Consider the following 18,399-nt stretch of genomic DNA (forward strand, 5'->3'; position numbering starts at 1 on the left):
TCATGGGTATCTCCTACTGCAAGTCCTGTTTTGGAGCCTATCTGCAGAAGCTGGTGGGAGTTGTGCTTTAATGAACATTAAGGTTGGGTCCATTGCAGTAAATGAAGCATGTTGGAGATAACTGTCTTGTACAGCCCAAGCCCACAATCTCATACTCTCCTATTCTCCACAGAATGGGGGTTGTATTATCTTCCAGGAGTGGTCCCTTACCAGAGCTAACTCCTGAGATATGCATGGGATTGGCTTTGGGAAAGAGCCTTTTGACTGCAGCCAAAATTATGCTTCAGGCTGTTCTAACTTGGTAAACCCACATCTTCTGTGTTTCATTCTGGGCATCTGATAACAGGGGGTCCTTTGGACCTTAATCCCCCTGTACTAGAGATCCTTCTCTTCTCTCAGTACTTCTCCACACAGGACATATCCAGGTCTCTAGCCACTCCAGCTCCTCTTCCTCTCTCAGTTCCCAGTCCTGTTTGCTGCCTGAAGCAGCCACCTCTGCCACAGGTGACAAAGACTAATTAAGATATCAAAATAGGAATAAGTGTGCATGACAGCCTAATAAAATAAATACAAAGATATCAAAATTTTATCAAAAAGAGGCATTTCAGATAACTCTCAGGCATTGCCAAATCAAAATAGATGATACTATGGAACAGCTCGAATACACAAATGTGTTCCTTGCTTTACATTGGTAGTAAGTGAAAAAGAGCAATTGCAATTAAATGCTTCTGGAGACAGTAGGTGACAGGATTGCTGTTTGGACTGAGATGCTGCCTGCAGAACATTTCCTAACTCCACAGTGTTACTGGAGTCAAGATAGTGAAGTTTCTTCACAGGCACTTAAAAAACATTGTAAAACATATCTGTAATTTGTCAAATTGCTGTTTCTGCAGATGCAAGGGCTTCTTTTGGCTTCTAGTGTTCTTAATGTAGATCCAGTACTGAGCTACACAAACCTTAAGACTAAGATCCACTTTCTCATGCAGTACCTAGTGCATTTTGCTTTTAGGGTTCCTATGCACTAAATCAGGACAAATACTTTCCTACAACAGGTTAAAGCTCTTCTCGTGGTGCAGTTGTATTTTGAGCTGCTTGGCTTGGCAGCACCCATTTATGAGAACAGTTCAAGACAGACACATCTTATTCCAAGCTGTGAAGACCAGATGTGCACATAATTAAGGCCTGGTCCTGAAAGCCTGATGCTGGAAGGAATTACTGACATGGAATGAGCTGCTCTTGCAGGCTATCAGATGAGCCTTGCAGAGACTGTGCATGCCATAAGCCTTCAAAACAGTTCATGATTTTGCTTTGCAAAGCAGCAGAATAATGAGGTTCTGATCTAGTCTACCTGTACCTACTTCTTCAGAAATCAAGGCTGGTTTATCAAAGGATGTATGTGCTCTATAATGCAAAACCAGATCGAAGACAAAACAGAACAGTCCCAAACCACCGGTCACTTTTAACCCCTTCTAAACCCTAACATCTTCTAGAGAGAAACCAAGTCTCCCTGAATCCATCTATCTGTGGCACTGCAGAAAAATTAAAAGCCTCTTGCAGCAGTAAAGTCTGATCTATGCCAGAATTTGCATTCATACTCCAAGCAACTCATTCATGCCTTGTCAGACCACATCACCTCAAGGTTAATGTATTCAAAGTTGACCTGACTTCTCCTGCCACTCTTTCCTTTCTATTCCTACTAGAATTCTAGTAAGTGAACACAAGCCTGCAGTGCAGCCAGCCTCTTCTCAGAAAGAAAGAAATTTGGGAAAGTGGAAAGAGTCAGGAAAGTTACATGAACAATTAAGTGTGTGAATTCAAGGGCTTGCTTCAAGACAGTGGAATAGATTTCCTAAAATGATGGAGGATTTCAGAAAATAAGAGATGTCGCTAACAAGGTTTCATAGCAGGCTGTAAAGCTAAATTTTCAAAGGAAGGTGAGCATAATTGCATAAGAATGTGATTATGTCCCCGTGAAACACAGTCTGCATCCTGGGGTTAATACACATGCACAATTATGCACCTAACCTGTCACAGAGCTATCACATTTATTTCCCACATTCACAAGGTTTTTCTGTGTATAAACCATACACTCACAAATCTCTGCCAAATGCAGAGATTCCATTATAATCCATTATAAATCAGGCCCTAAGCAAAGAGGTTTGTAACAAATCTTAAAGCTCACAAATTTATTCCACAATGGCTAATAAGGCTCTCCCCATTCCACTACCAGCAGTACAAACCTCCCCAAGCACAAACAGGGAGAAGGGGAGTGCTGAGGCCACAGCTCTCAAATGCAGAGCACTGGCTGGGCTTGGCCAGCTGCTGAGGAAGAAACCCATAATGAAGCCTCTGTGCAACAGCTCCTAGGAACAGCACCACATATTTTCCCCAGGCTTTAGCAGCCAAATAATGACTGTCTCAAATGGGACAGCAGAAAAGCTTTATCTGCTGAGTGACCATGCCAAAGATTACAGCTTAATTGTAGCATTATTGTGCTCTTTCCCACACCCCCACAATATCCCATATTGCTTTCTGGCTGCAGTGAGGCAATTAGACCACGATTACTGCATACTTTAGAGCATATAGAAATGAAAGCTGTCTTTGTGTTTTCTAGCTCTGACACAACTACTCCTGATAGCTTTGCTTTTCCTGGAACTAGATGCTCTTTCATATTAAACAAGGCCTGTTTATAATTTCACTTTGCTGTTTATGTAATTCTACCATGCCAAATCCCCTTTCAGTTTTTGCAGTGCAACCACATTTCAAGCAACCCTTTTCAGGTAATAATAATGGAAACTAAGAAATTCCCCCTAGCTTGGGAAGTAGGCACACACAGAGTTTGTCTCAGTCATCTGACCTAAAAGACCTCTAAAATCCATGGCAATTGTACTCGTTCTCAAACTGCTGTTTGAATCAGGCCCGCGAAACAATACAAGTAGATGGTACTTTTCCAGATGCTACTTCCAGTTTCCAAAGGACCCAAACTGTATAAAATTACAAAAGATTGCAAAATATGCAGCAGCAAAACACAATGCTTTGATTGTCCCCAATGAAATATTGCTCTTTTGCTTCCCCCCCCCCAAAAAAAAAGAAAAAAAAAGAGACTCCTACTTGGAATGAGATTCCACTTCTGTACATTTACATTTCTAAACACAGGCTTTGGTTTACTCAGATGCTATCTACAGAGTCCCACCTGTGAGATCTCACCTCTGTTCCCATCACAGGAGAAGACTAAATGACTTCTACTAATACCAAACTTTCAGATTGCTCAAATGGTATTACTTACAGTGAGAATAACTCTACCTAAAATGAGAAATTAAAAAAATGTATCCAACTGTCAGGACATTACAGCCTTTTGATGTGCCTTGAGTGAGATGCACCCCCAAAATGAAGCCCATGAAGATCATCCCAATTTTTTTAAAAAATTATTCAAAATAATTTTAAATTCAAACAGCCCAGATTGCTGAGTGCCAATGCTATCATAAAGTCTGTGGATATAAATGTCTGGAAGACAGGAGTCTTCCAGGGAAGTTAAGTGATGGTCCTTGGAGGTAGAATACAAATTAGATCAGAAGGACCTGTTATATTTAAGATAAGGTAATCTTGAAACAAAAGGAATTAGTGAGAATTGAGCTTTGTGATATCCCACAGCAAGAGAAGCAGCTGTGACTTAACTTGGTGACAAATCAATTTGAAGAAAACAGTTCACCTTACAATGTGCTTTGTGTAGGTGTAGAGTTGTTTCAAGGCCAAATTTCATTTCACTTTAATTGATTCAATAAAATAATTTTTAACTTTTTAGCATTTGTATCTCATTAGGAATGTCAGCTTTTCTTAAGCATTTGGTACATATATGCAGAGCCTTCTTCATTGCTGGAGACGGTCTCTGTCTTGAAGAGTTTACTTTTTGTCAAGATAAAACCAAGACAGCACATGAGAGAATCCCTGTCTAAATAACCTCATTTTCATGAAAAAATGTCCAAGACAAAGAATGATTTGGTGGGTTTTGAAGAGTTCTTGCAACTTATCCAGATACCTGGTGTCCCCACTCAGTGCTGCCTCTCCGTGATCTTTGTTTTCTCTGAGTTGGAAACAGAGCTGTGTGTTCCCTGAGGGAAGATGCCACCTTAATTCAGTCTTGTAAAAATAATCTAAACTGGCTGCTTCTATGCTCTGCATGATCAGTAAAGACTCACTTCTTCCTGTGGAGAGAGGAATACCTTCAAAGTGAGCTGTGAAGGTCATCCCTCATCTCTGACAGACCAGTGACCTTTCAGACACCTAGAATTAGGAGAGGAGATATCTATAAATCATGGACAAAACCAAGGGAGGTTAATGTGTGCTGACCCACTGGGAAGGGCCTCAGATGCACTCCTCTGAGCTGGCCTCCCTGGCTGACCATCAGACCAGACAATGAGGATAACTAAACCTTTGGGCAACAGGAGCAGCCCTGACAGACCACACCTTTTCACAGCCTCCTGCTATGGCACAATTTCATTGCAATTTCTCCCCAAGACCAGCATGACATTGTTCTGCCCTTTCAATTGGAAGCAGAGCTGGGGTAAATGAAAACATCACTTGCTTTTGACAGTCCAGAATATCCTGTGGATTCACCTCCCCACTGAGCCACAGGCAGTGTCCTGCTTGGCACCTGCAGCAGCACGGAGCAGGGAGGCAAAATCCTGTCCTGCCCCCCACACCAACGTTGTGACACATGGTGCATTTTACCCACCTTCTCTCCTGCTCTGGAGAGTGAAATATAAAACCCTGGGCTTGACCCCAACAGACCTAGGCAGCAGAAACTAATCATGAGTCCTGCAGGAGTGATCTACGAGCTGGTTTCCACCCCCCTCAACACACCCAAACCCCTTACTGCTTCATCCTGACACACAGCAAATGCAATTATGAGATCTAATCAACTGCAACTAATGTAATTCTGAAAGTCTTCACAGCTAACGAAAACCAGGTCTTTCCTTTCTTGATTTAATTGAGATGTTTGGTTGTTCACACAGAGTGGAAAAGAAACCCTCCATAAAGCTTTGTATGAATATGGCATTTGCATATCCAGCCTGTCACAGTATTGGGCTCTTTTTCCTGGCTATTGGATATTACATGGTAGGAAACTATCTGTGAAGGGAAGTGGACTTCAGAAAATAAATACTTTCTCACGTTGTTTCAAGGGAAATCTTCAGTCTGAATGTCATCTACTAACTACCACTTTGTAGCCTGAACTTGGCATAAAGAAGCATTTCCTTAACATGAATAAATCATGATCCCTAGTAAAAATACCCTCCTCCTGCATTAAAGCAAGAATCAGAAGACAGAATTTGGCCTATAGCTTGTAAACTCAAATTTGTTGAATAACAAATGACTAAAGAAAATCCCTTCTCCCCCTTTCCTCCAGTGTGTTCTTCTTGTTGCCTGTTGGCATGGGTTTTTCTGCTTAGTTTAAGCATCACTATTGCTTCAAGACTTCCCCTGCCTCTGTGCTTTCCTGTGTGATCATTAGCAGTACTTTCACAGGAGGCTCTACAACATGGGCAGCACTGCAGAGAGAAGGAGAAATACATCAAGCCTCCTGCAAAAAGTTTTGCTGCTACCTTGAGTTACGAGCTGCCAAAGCACGATGACAGAGAAGCAGTGGCTGGCAGGCAGGATAAGCAGAGCATTGCATCACTTCATGCAATCAATAACCAGCTGGGCTTTGCTTCTCTCAGGTTTCTCCTCTGTGCTGACCCAAATCATTACTTTTCCCCCACAGAAGGTAGTCCTGTTAAGGTTTTGAAAGAGAAGACTGAGATTTGATGAAAGCCTGTCAGGATACAGGATAACTGCTCTCCAGAGACAGGAGAGACAGTCAAGACAGACCAGGTAAGAAGAGTCTTTCACCAGTGATGTACGAGGGAAGAGCAGATAACAAGCTCAAAACCTTTGTAGGACTGATCACAGTAAGCAGGTGCCATTCCCCCAGCAGCTGAGAAGTCTCCAGCTGTGTGGGTGTGACCGCAGCAGGCACTGGAGGCCTGGGCCCACAAAAGCAGGTCCTGCCTCTGCTCCTGCATGGCCAGGAAGCCTCCATCTCTGTTATCCTGCCTCTTCTTGGCACCTTCACCCACCCTCTGCAGCCCACCAAACCTTGTTCTTCCTTCCACAAGTGCCCCCTCCTCCTTTCCAAAGGCCACACCATTGTTGCCACAGTGCCACAGCTCCACGAGCTTGGTGCTTCTAGCAGAGAGCGCAGCCACCCTGACTATTCACTGAGTACTTCCCACCCTGGGTAGCCTTTTTGGTTTATCACTTCTCCTTTGGATTATTTTTCTGTAATAATGTGCTGATCAAACACCCACACAAACTCTTTTTAAAATTACCAATACTGATAACAACATGCATTGATTACTTTGGTTATGGCCTGTTAGTATCAGGATGCCCAAGTGGTGAAGAAAGGGTGTGTCAGAAATACAAAGAGCAGATGCTGAGAAAACATTTTCTCAGAGAGAGAATGGAATTATAGGAATTAGGCAGTAGAAGAGCTCACCTAAAATGTGTTAAATGGCCTTAAGCACTATACCAGACACAAACATACACAATAATGAGTAGTCACCTGAAGAACATAAGCTACAATACACCACATCCCACCCAGGAATTTCAACAACTACTTATTTTTTACAATTTATCATTACATCACTGTTATAACACCCTCTTCAGGTTCCATTTTCCTGAACCGAGGAATCTGGATTTTATCTGCTTTATTCTTTGAGAAATATGCCATGCTCAGGCCTCTTGTAATACATCTTGAACAAGGTTCTTTTTAAAGGACAACCTAATGCTATATAGTGAAAAAAGCTTTTTCATCCCTTTTCATCACTTTGGGACATCGTTTTATTGTAAAGCAATCCAATTCTGCAGAAGGAAACAATTTTCAAAGAAACCACCTGTAAGTCAAGAGAGTGACATTAGTTATTGAAAGCTGAAACTTTTACAGGTTGATTTGATGGCAGTGACAGTAAATTAATTTTTCCTTTTGTTGAAAATTTTTCTTGACTGCAATGAACACCTGGCAAACTGCCTGACGAACAAAGGTCATCTAGCTCTGCTTTTACTTTGATTCAATACCAAATTTATGTGCTACTTTCAGAAAAAACAACCATGCCATCCTTTTAGAGAGTCCTTTTTAAATTTTCAACTGACTTGAAACAAACAATTGTGGACATTAGTTTGGGGCAGCTGCTAAACTACATACTTTGCTATGTATTTCCATGAGTTATTCAATCAACAGAAGAATTGCAAGACTTAGTTCATCTGGAAGAAAGCAAAAACAACAGACTCATCACGCTACCCCAGTTTCACAAGTATAAAAATAGCAGAAGGTGCTAACAGATATTATGTGGGTAAGAATGAGAACTAGATTGGCATTGGAGAGTTTATTCTTAGAAAACCCCTCCTTTTGGAATTGTTACAGGCATGCACTGACCCAAATAGATCATGGCTCCTATCATTCCCTAGTGCATGTGAACAGATAAAATGCTGACACGCACCAAAAAGGTTTGGGGCAAAAAGAAGCAAGCACAATCTGCACGGAAACTGCCAAAAAAAGGAAAAGCACAGCAGCTGGTACACAACTGCTAATAGGCAAAGACAGCACTGCTGGCAAACGCAGGTGAAGCGAAGGAAAGGAAAAGGCAAAATGATGGTGGGAAATGATGGCAGCCCAAAGAGATGGAGAAAACAAGCCAGTCACCATAGGGCACCTGGTACCTACTGCTGTCTCAGAAGGACAGGCATTTCAGCCATTTCAGGATGCACAATTTATTCCACTGGGCTAGTGCTGCCCAGTGATCAAGCCTCAGGGCCACTGACATCCCTCTGGTGCAGCTTTCTGACTTGGCTTGGTTGCCCAGTGGCTGTTTTGTGGCTATGCAGATAAGGCAGGACAACTGGGAGACCACAGATCAAACCCACAGTGCTGAGTTACAGAGCACAGCAGTAAGACGTGCAGAACTACAGGTCCTTCCTTCCTTCCTTCCTTCCTTCCTTCCTTCCTTCCTTCCTTCCTTCCTTCCTTCCTTCCTTCCTTCCTTCCTTCCTTCCTTCCTTCCTTCCTTCCTTCCTTCCTTCCTTCCTTCCTTCCTTCCTTCCTTCCTTCCTTCCTTCCTTCCTTCCTTCCTTCCTTCCTTCCTTCCTTCCTTCCTTCCTTCCTTCCTTCCTTCCTTCCTTCCTTCCTTCCTTCCTTCCTTCCTTCCTTCCTTCCTTCCTTCCTTCCTGCCTTCCTTCCTGCCTTCCTTCCTGCCTTCCTTCCTGCCTTCCTGCCCTCCTTCCTTCCTGCCTTCCTTCCTGCCTTCCTGCCTGCCTTCCTGCCTGCCTTCCTGCCTGCCTTCCTCCCTTCCTGCCTCCCTTCCTTCCTGACATGTCTGAGCCTCCTGGGTTTCCAGGAGTACCAGGCAATGGAGCCTCACAAAAGATGCTGGATGCAGCCCAGGGGGCCATTTAGTTGCCTAAACACTGGCAGCTAGAACAGCCTGAGCTGCCTAAAGGCATCCAGGATGTCTGGATGTTCATGCAGATGTGTCCACAGAGATGAACTGATGCCTCGGGTTTTAGCTTTTATATTTTTCAGATTTTGCACTGCTTTAGTGTGTAGTTCTGAGCTTCATATTAGGGGATAGTAAGCTCTCTTCACAGAGCTTCTCTCACTGGGGACCAAGGACAAATGATCCAAATTTCAGGCCCAAGAGCATAAACAATGGTGTACTGAGAAAAACAAGAAGGATGGGACTTCATAACCTAAAGCTATAACTGGACAATTAACTCCAATATGCAAATGGACCAGAACTTATAAAAGTGTGAGACCCTGTGACCTGTTGTCCATTTTGTGACCATTTTGGATTCATCCTGGGTGTAGCACTGGCTGGGGTCTTGTGCTGCCCAATGTGGATCCATTGAGGCCTCCTAATAAATACCTGCTTTATTCTTTAACTCCATCTAGCCTCTCTTCTAGGTCAGCCTCCTCAGGGCATCAGAACAACTTGATGCATGAACTGCAGGAGATGTGTGTCCTGGAGTGGCAGATGGAGGCCAAAGGACGCAGTTTATGGCATTTCCACCACCATTCACTGCCCTCTCTTTAGGCAGATGAAATCTGCACCTGGATGAGGTCAGCAGACATGGCACAGGGCCAATTCTCACACTTCTCAAATAGCTAATAAGAAACTATGAAAAATGTACCAGGGCACCTCAAATGGCACCAGCTGCTTCTGCAAGAGCAGCTGAAGGGGGCTCTGGTTGCCACTGACTATAACAGGGCCTGAAGGTGCCCTGCAGATACTTGCCTAAATTTAGGAATTTTCAGTTGCACTTGAATCTACACCAGTAATGCTATGCTTTACTATTGCACAGGCACAAACATCTTCCTCTAAAATCATTGCCTACACAAAGCTGAATGCTCTTAGCACTTAAATCCTTCTCAGAAAGCCATAAGGATTTATTCAGGGATGAAACATTTTAGTCTAATATCAGAAAAACACTTTTCTCCTAGTAGAACAATGCCAGAGCATCACACTCCTTCCAGCTGGCAGGACACAAAATTAATGTCCAAACTTTCAGAAATGTTCACTGTCACAGACCCTGTAATGTTTAATTATCTGATGGTGCTTAGGACTTTGGGTAGAAAAAAAAGGAAGCAAATAAAACAACACAAATCTAGTCATCAGATGAATATTTAAGACCCCTCTGCTGGAGCATCAATATGTGGGCTCATATCAACATTGTGTTTAATGTCCCTATGCAGCTACTGAACACATGTATAAGCATAAAATTAGCAAACAACTATCAAAAGACCTCTATTCAGGCAAAAAAAAAATTCTTTTCCCTTTATGAACATTTTAAAACAAAGTGTTCTTTTTTTGTGTAATTTTTCTCCATTAAAATTTTATTTTACTGCAAAGAGATAGAAGGCAGGGAACTTCTGGCCCAATTTTGTTCCCAATTGCTCTTGTATAGTAACTGGAGGCAAAATTTTGTTCTCTCTGTAGAATTAAGTACAACTGTAGATTTCCTTTTATTTAATGCAACATTAACATACAGATATACAGACTCAAATATTAAAACTAAATTACAGGCAACACTTCTCCAATTAGCTCATATAAAAGTAGAATAAATAATTAAGCCTCTAACTATCTAGTTAAAGAGACCAGCAACATTTCTAAAACTACAAGAAAATGCAGAGATGTTTAGAAAAATAAAAAAATATTTCTGTTGCAACAGAAAGTTTCCAGGAATCTCAAAAATTTGAAGTCCAGTCACAGACTTCTTTTGTAGGCTGTTTTTGCTTTGTCTTTAATACTGGTGTGCTGTTACTACTAAAATAGCTCAGTGTCCTGCAGTTAGTGCTGAGTTACTGTTTTCTGGAAGGTCCAACTGAAAATGTCAGCCTTCAAAGTAAATCTGCCCAGATCGAGCTCTTCCCAGAGTAAATCTATTACACACCAGTAAATAGATGAGGTATAAATAAAGTAGCTCTGCAGAGTGTAAATCAGGCATTGTCACCATATTAAGAGGCTTATGGCAATGTTACTTAGCAGTATTTGTTTTAAAGTCTCAGCAGGCTTGTCCTGCTGAACGTTTTGTGTAAAACCATCTGCCCAACAGACAGAATCGATCTCTGAGTGTGTCCTGCTTGGTTTGTAAATTTACCTACTGTGACTAAGTACATAACTCATTATTAAAAACAGTCAGACCTGGCCTTTCCTGAGGGTAAACTAATGTTTCTCATCATCCTTAAAAAAACAACACACAACATGAGATAAGGAAGCAGCAAGGCATTTAAATAAGAGCTGTTATTTGAAAGACTGCCTCCTGTGGCCTGAATCAACATGCAAACGTGGACTCCCAATCATCTTCAGAAGATAATTATTATTCATAATTGGCACTTTAAAGCATTTTCTCAGAGTTGTGCAAATACTGACTAATTAGCCACACCAGAATCCTGTGGGGTAGGCAAGCAGGTACCAGGTACCCTAATCCTCTTTTTATCTGAGTGAATTGCTGGGGAATAAAACCCCAACCCTGACCTGCTGCAGGGGAGGAGAAGGTGGGGAGGTTTCCAGCCCCATTCCCTTCGCCCAGCCCACCCTGCTCCCACCATGGACACTTGTCCTCATCTAGAGAGGGGATCAGATGAGCTCTATACTGGCAGAGCTCTGGAAATAGTGGTCAAACCTCAGTTCATTAGCTAAAGTCTTGCCAAGTAAAAGGTCTGGATATTCAAATGTCAAAATAAAGCCTGAGGATTTGATACAAGTACATGCAGTATTTATATGAGGATGGTAGCCTCTTCTGCTGAGGAACACTTCAACAATGATATACTGCACAATTATGGCTTATTCCTGGAAATAAAATATTACACTGGTACTTGAAACTAAATAGTAGGAAAAGAGCTCTATATGTATGGAATAAGACTTCTTTACTTAAAATTCAGAGAAATCTTATTATTCACTCTGTGCCCAAGATTAGGCTGAAGAAAGTGTGGAGTCCTGTTAGAGCCTCCAAGAGGCTCTGCCTTCACCATGCAATAAAATGCACCAGGCAAACAATATCTTCAAGATGAGTCTAAAAATGAAGGTCCTCGAAGGCCACAGCAGCTAGAAATGAATACTGAATATAGCCTCTATTAAATCCAGCTCTTTAATTAAATTGCCTGTAGGAAAGCAACCATTAGTCATTAGTGTCTCAGGTTTTCTCGTTTAAACCAGCAAACACTAATGATGGCTTTATTCTAGAGCTTTGTTGCAAATCACCACATTCAGAAGCAGAAACAGGTCTTTCCAAATAACTGTATTATTATAAGCTTACAATGTACACAAGATATGCAACAAGAACCATTTTTATTTGGTGTAATCCTGCTTTGTCTATTGAAATAATTGGTCATATGTTGTGTCTAATTTCAGCAACAATCTCTTTAGGGCAAAGATTGTGTCCCTGTGGTTTTGTAAAGCCTCATTCACAGTTATAATGGTGTATAAATTAAATAAATAATGAGAAATTATGAACTGTGGGAATTTATTCAGCATTTATCAGGAATTCATAAGTGAGGATTTACACTTTTTAAAAATGGATTTTTTAAAAGATCTTCCAACAATCTGCTTCTGTCCTCTGTTTTAGAAACTGGGAGATGCCTTTTAACTATAGCAACTACTTAGGTAAGAATAATAACAGGAAAAAAACAGGTTAGTGTGGTGACTGGTTGAATAATAAATCCAGGGTTATTCCACTGAAGCTAATTCTTCTACATGGTTCATGCATAACAGCTTCTGAGACAAGTAGGTTTTCATCCATGGTAAAGAGCATTAAGATGATAGTATTTTAACTACTGCATTAATTATGTACTCTGAGCAAGGCTAGACAAAACAAATAGTAGGAATAGAACAGAACTGGATGCCTTAGTGAGCAAAATTCATTTAAATGCCCAAACTAGAAGAGTACAGATTAGGAGGCTTGGGCTGCAATACGATAAAAAGGGTTTCTGTGCTCAGAAGGTTTGGAGAATCGTGGAACAGTTCAACAAAAATTAATATCTTATACATTTGGTACTCCTTGCCACTCATCCCACATGAGTCCCCTGAATGCTGGAGCAGAGGCTGGGGGATCATGGCCACAGCAAGAAACAAACTCTTGGTAGTAACAAGCCAGTCTTAAGCCAAAGCAAGTCTATGCTAAAGCTCTGTATGCTATACCACTTTTTGTGTGTGTGTGTGTGTGTGTGTGTGTGTGTGTGCACTCATTTTTTTCCTTTTCAGGAGGAAGAAAATGGGGGGAAAAGCAAGAATTTTTATCTCAATGAAGAAGTATGCTCATGGAAAGGAGCATTCAGCTTGCTCCGAGGATTCAATGAGCAGCTCAAAGGATCTCAGGAGTCTGCTGGGCTCCTGCACCTGGATCTGGCCAGTTAGTGGGAACACAGGGTGATTTGGGTCTGTAAGGATAAAAAGCAAACGCTAGAGTGAGTGCCTCTTTCCAGGTACCCAGTGTACATCTACACTGGGTAGGTAAAACACAGCAATAAAGTAAAATAACTCAGCTGTGTTATTAAAAATTATAGTTGTTCTGGCTGGCCTTTTGCCCTAAGACCTGCAACTTCACAAGCCTGTAAGGTGAGAGGTCTGGTCCCCACAGCCTGAACATGTAATTGTGGATGGACCTGCCCTATCTTTCAAGATGCCAACCCAAACTCATCAAATGCCTAATTTTTCTCATTTTTCTTTTTGGTTAACAGAACTAAAACCTGCAAAGGGAACAGTGTGTGAAGTCAACTCTGTACACTAAGATGGAAAATGCACTGATTTGCACAGAGTTAATAACATGCCCTAAAATGGCCATTCACCCTCAAAAGACATTAGCATGTAATAGCAGCTGCTTATCCTCTGAGTGCAGATGAATATTGGAAAGAGGTGCTGAGAGGCTTTGTCCTAGAATTATATGTCACTGGTTTAAACATGATGTGTGGAAATTATTTTAATTGCCCATATTAGTCCAGGGCTGAAATGGTCTGGTATTGTTAGGAGTGGTGCAAATGTCTTTCTCTGGTCAGAGTGTTGTTTGAGAAGAACATGTACATACCTAAATATCTAGAAAGCCTCACTACAACATGAAACTAAAAAAACCAAAAAATCACCCCAATAAAATAGCTTTGAAAAATATTAGCTAGTTAATGATGTTTTTTGACTGTCTTACATATAAAGATCCAATTTCTTGCAAGTATGAGCACTGAAAGAGCAAGAACTGTTATTTTTGAGAGAAATGTTACAGTTCAAATGTCACAGACTATATTACAGACATTCACAATTGGCTCTGAGATTTAGAAAAAAAAAACCAACTTACACTGTTGTATGAAGGTTGGCAATGATCACAGTGCTAATGACCATGGGAGAAATACGAGATTTTTTTTTTTTAAAGCATCATTATCTAGTGGCCTTGAGTGCTAATCAAAACAAGGACTATAATGCCTGCTTTAATGGGGTTTGTCTCAGTAATGCTCCTAAATGGAATAAACTATATTAAACCCAGACAAGCTACAAAGAGAGACAAATGGCAAAACAATACACAGAAAACGTTAAAGATTCTTTAATCTATTATTAACTGAGTTACCATCCATGAGAGTCACAGTTCACTGTGGTTTTGTAATCCATTTGCTGAATTGTATAACTAGAATAGAAATGTGGTTGTCCTTCTGTTTAAAACAACAGACTAAATAAGGCCCAAATCAACCCACAAAATGGCCAAGCAAAAACTGTATGTGGACAGGCTGCATGTCCATTTCCTTCTTTAAAATTCAGGAAAGCAGCTCCTCTGGAGTTTTTTCTCAAAGTAGAGGGAATCCAATCCAACTGAGGTAGTCCTGCACATAAGCTGAGCCTCTGTGCACCACAAGGAGGATGCTCTGGGAAGACAAAGAGCCTCACACTGTCCCTCACTGACCCAGTGCTGCAGGGACAGACACTGATACTCGCAGGCTTTGGGTCATCCTCCTAATGTTACAGGAACAGGCACCGAATGCCAGGACAATGAATTCATTGCCATCCTCCTCCTTGTCTGCCTTGTTCCTTTGGCCTTGCTCATCCCTCCTCCTCTGCATATGCTGACCAAATGCACAGACATGCTGAATTTCTTCAGCTTGATACCTCAGAGGACCAGTCACGTTTGACTTCCTCAAAAGCAAGTAAATAGTTTTTCTGATGCGTCTATTTTGCTGTATTTCTCACACTGCGATGGGAGGATGCGTAGCAGCTGAGGGGGAAGGCAGACTATGGCATTTTGGGCAGATCCTTCAGGAAGAGGTGACTATTTACTGGTTAAACGACAGCCAAGGTATAGAGGTAGTGACACTTTTATGTTCATTTAGATGCAAGAGTGAAATATTTCCAGGGGTCCAGTTTTAAAAGGATGGATTAGCCCTTTGTTCGTGGTGTACACAAAACGCAGGATCATACATCTTATCTTGAAGAAATTTTCAATAAAGGTCTTTACAAACTGAAGCTGGGGAACATAAAATTCATTCTGTAATTAATGAGTTCCCCCCAGTATTACAGAGAAAAAATTCCTATGGTTTTATTGCTTTTGTAAAATGCTTGTTCTCCAGCTCTGAAGGGACTGTGAAAGGTCAGAGGTGCTGAATATACATGATTTATAAAGTCCTCTGGGATGAAATGTGCCAGGTAAATATAAAATATTATTAGAGCATACTCTCTTTAATTCACATTCACTGAAATGGAATTGGCTGTGCCACAAAAGCAGAACTAAGAACCCAAGTCAGTCTGATGACAACAGATTGTCCAAGGCTACTGACAGTCCAAACAGCAGAAGGATAAATTCATTTCACAGACATATTTACCTAATGCTGGAAGTTACTGCTATTCATCTGGAGCTGGTTCTATGTAGATATGAATGTGAAGACTGTGTCACATAGAAATGACTGAACAGGCAAAGATGGTGTATTGCTCTGTACCATGAGGAAAGAGAGGCTGCTGAAAAGGCTGCAGGCACCGGAGCAGCCCAAGTAGCCCATCCACCTTCTGCAGAAACTCTGCCTTACACAACTCTGTTCTCAAGTGTGTGCCAGAGATGCCTGGGATGCCGTGGTCCTCACATGCTTTGTAAAGTCACACTCAGATGGCACTTCCAGCCTCAAAATATGCATCCTATTTACTCCTGGCTTTGACAGAGGCTTCCACGTTTCCCGTGCAGATTTGAACCTTGAGATTTGTTCACCTCCAGCTGTATCTATCCAAAGAGGCTTCCTAAAAAGCAGTCTCTCAGAGAACGAGGTTGGAATGAGCTGAACTGGACAAGCAGTCCCATTTCCTTTCAGGGAAGCATAAATTATACTTTCAACCCACTTTTTGGGATTGATTCCAATTTCTCTTTTTCTTTTGTCCACAACAGTCTATACTTTAACACTGCAATAAATAATCAGTTTGAAGTAGAATTCAAAATATTTTAACAGCTGGAGCAATGACATTCTCACTCAACTTTACTGTAAATGGAAAAAATCCCATTCCCCCCTCAAAGACAGAGATTGCAGATCATATTCTGAATTCTTTTCAAAACCTTGGCCAAAAGATATCACCAGCACAGTCTGTTCCTCTTCACATTATTATTCCCACTCTCATAGATTCTTTTATCTAACTCCCTTCCGCCCTGAAGTTTACAATCTCCTTCCAAAAATTTTTCAACTGCAGTTCCCATCTCTTAAATTCCCTCTCTTTCATCAGCTTTCAAATAATATAACTTTATTTTAGAAAAATGATACTGTGAATTCAGCACTACAGACCAATCTGTTCCTATCTTTTTCCCTGTGCTAAAATACAGCATCTAATTTTAAATCCTTTTTTAAAATTATTTTTTAAAAAGGCACAATACAGCCCTTTAGCAAACGTATATGAACTTCCTGCCCATAAAGGAAAAAAATGAAGTTCTTACTCTTGACTGTATTAATGCTTTCCCATGAAAATTGATACATCTGTCTGGGAGAAAAAGGAGATTTGGATTATCTGTATTCAAGAGAATAATTAAAAGAAGTTATTGCACAAAATTATTAGATTTTCTAGCAACACAAGTTTGATTCTGTGATAATGTTGACGTTATTCTCATCGATGCAGAACACTCTTCATCCACACAAGAGGGGCTTTTAATTTTCTATGTACTGAAAAAAAAGCCATTGTATTTTCACTGATGACGTTTATTATTTGATTTCTTCTACTTTCTTTAGATAATTAAATAGATAGATTTGCTCATTTGGCTATAGCTAAATTGCTGTAGTAGTGGCAGACAATGACGCTTTCAAGGCTACACTATACATGATTAATCTTTGCTCCAACTGAGAACCTTTATCATCTGGGGCTACCCTTCCTGTTTGTCTTTTCCTTGTGTTTTCAGTTATCCCTTCCTATCAAGGAGAACAACAAAAATCATTATGGGTTTTTAACCTAGGGAATGACATTTTTAGCTCTGAGGCCTATGTATAAATGTAAATTTCCAGCTGTTACAACAAAGGAATAGCAAATGTGAGGCAGACGTTAATATATTATCCATTGTCGATAATACAAGCAAAAATCAACCTTAAAAAATCCCCCAGCCATTCCAGTAATGAAAGCTCACTCACTTGGGTGTTTACATGAACCTGTGCCTTCAGAAATAAGATCTAACTAGTTTCTTGCAATCTATGGAGTCTAGACAAATCCTCTGTGTCGTTTCTTCCTCCTCTGACATTAACAATTCAAGGGCTAGAACATACAGCCAACCAAATCATCTCCAGATGTTTCTTCTGCTTAGCGATCTGATGAATGCCCAAAGACCATTTACTGCACAATGAAGTCAAGTGGAATCTGGGAGGATTCTGGATCCCATGCTGTTTTTCAGGACCAATTTCAGTACCAAAAGTTAAACCACGTGTTTGGTTTCTATCAAGCACCACCACTTGAACATAAGTCTTCACACACTTACAAAGCCAGTTCAGGCAGAACTGATGAGCAACCACTCTGAACTCCCTAAGAACTCTGCTTTCCTTTGAATCCACTGGCGGAAAAACCACAGCACAGCTGTGAGTGCAATAAGGTGCTTCTCACTGAATCAAGTATATTTGTTGCTTCTACCATCTTCTAACCCTTGAAAACTTCTGAATTTACTGGCATGATGAACACAACTCACTCAACAACTCATAGTCAGTGGCATGCAGAAGCATGGACATTCAGAGCATATTTACAAGTTTGGGTTTCCCTCCAAAGAGTCTCCAGCCTTTGTTTAGCCCTCACCATAGGACATCTCTCATCATCTTATCTCTCTTATCTCCCATCATCCTCCCCATAGACCTTGGATCCCCATGAATCCTGAGAAGTCCTTCATTCTAGCATTAATACAGCAGCAACTTCCTAATGCCTTGTGTCAGGCACATTTGTGTTTGTAATTCCTTTCACACTAGGCAATTCATTAAGGGCTCTGTTTTGATTACCAAAATGTGTGAACACAATTTTGTATCTCATCTATACAGGGTCACTCTTATGTCAGCTCGTTTCTGACTGCAACAGTCTTTTCCCATCCTAAAGGCAAAACAGTGTTTACATTTGGTTAGCTAAAATATTTACATTACACATTCAAATGATGCATTTTCCCAGTGACAGGGCTCTCCCTGGTATTTCCTCCTGTACCTACTATGCAGCGGAAATGATTAAGATGAATATTCTGGGTGTCTCTAAACAAGCAGATTAAGGAAATATGCAGCACAGCTGTACTATACTAACACTACTAGACTTTGTAATATGCATGCAGGCTTGTGAACTGCCTAGCAGGAAAGCCTGCCTCTTAGGACCCCAGAACAGAAGAGTTCCACATTTCCTCATCAATTTATTTCAA

The 18,399-nt window shown here is 41.0% G+C and overlaps 1 protein-coding gene across 2 annotated transcripts in view; it reads right to left on the reverse strand.

Annotated features, from left to right (window-relative positions):
* The window catches only part of PAG1 (phosphoprotein membrane anchor with glycosphingolipid microdomains 1), a 104,115-nt gene that overhangs the window by 22,548 nt on the left and 63,168 nt on the right, over positions 1–18,399 (reverse strand). The window lies entirely within an intron of this gene.

This window comes from Molothrus aeneus, chromosome 1, assembly GCF_037042795.1.
Source record: "Molothrus aeneus isolate 106 chromosome 1, BPBGC_Maene_1.0, whole genome shotgun sequence".
Classification (NCBI taxonomy): domain Eukaryota; kingdom Metazoa; phylum Chordata; class Aves; order Passeriformes; family Icteridae; genus Molothrus; species Molothrus aeneus.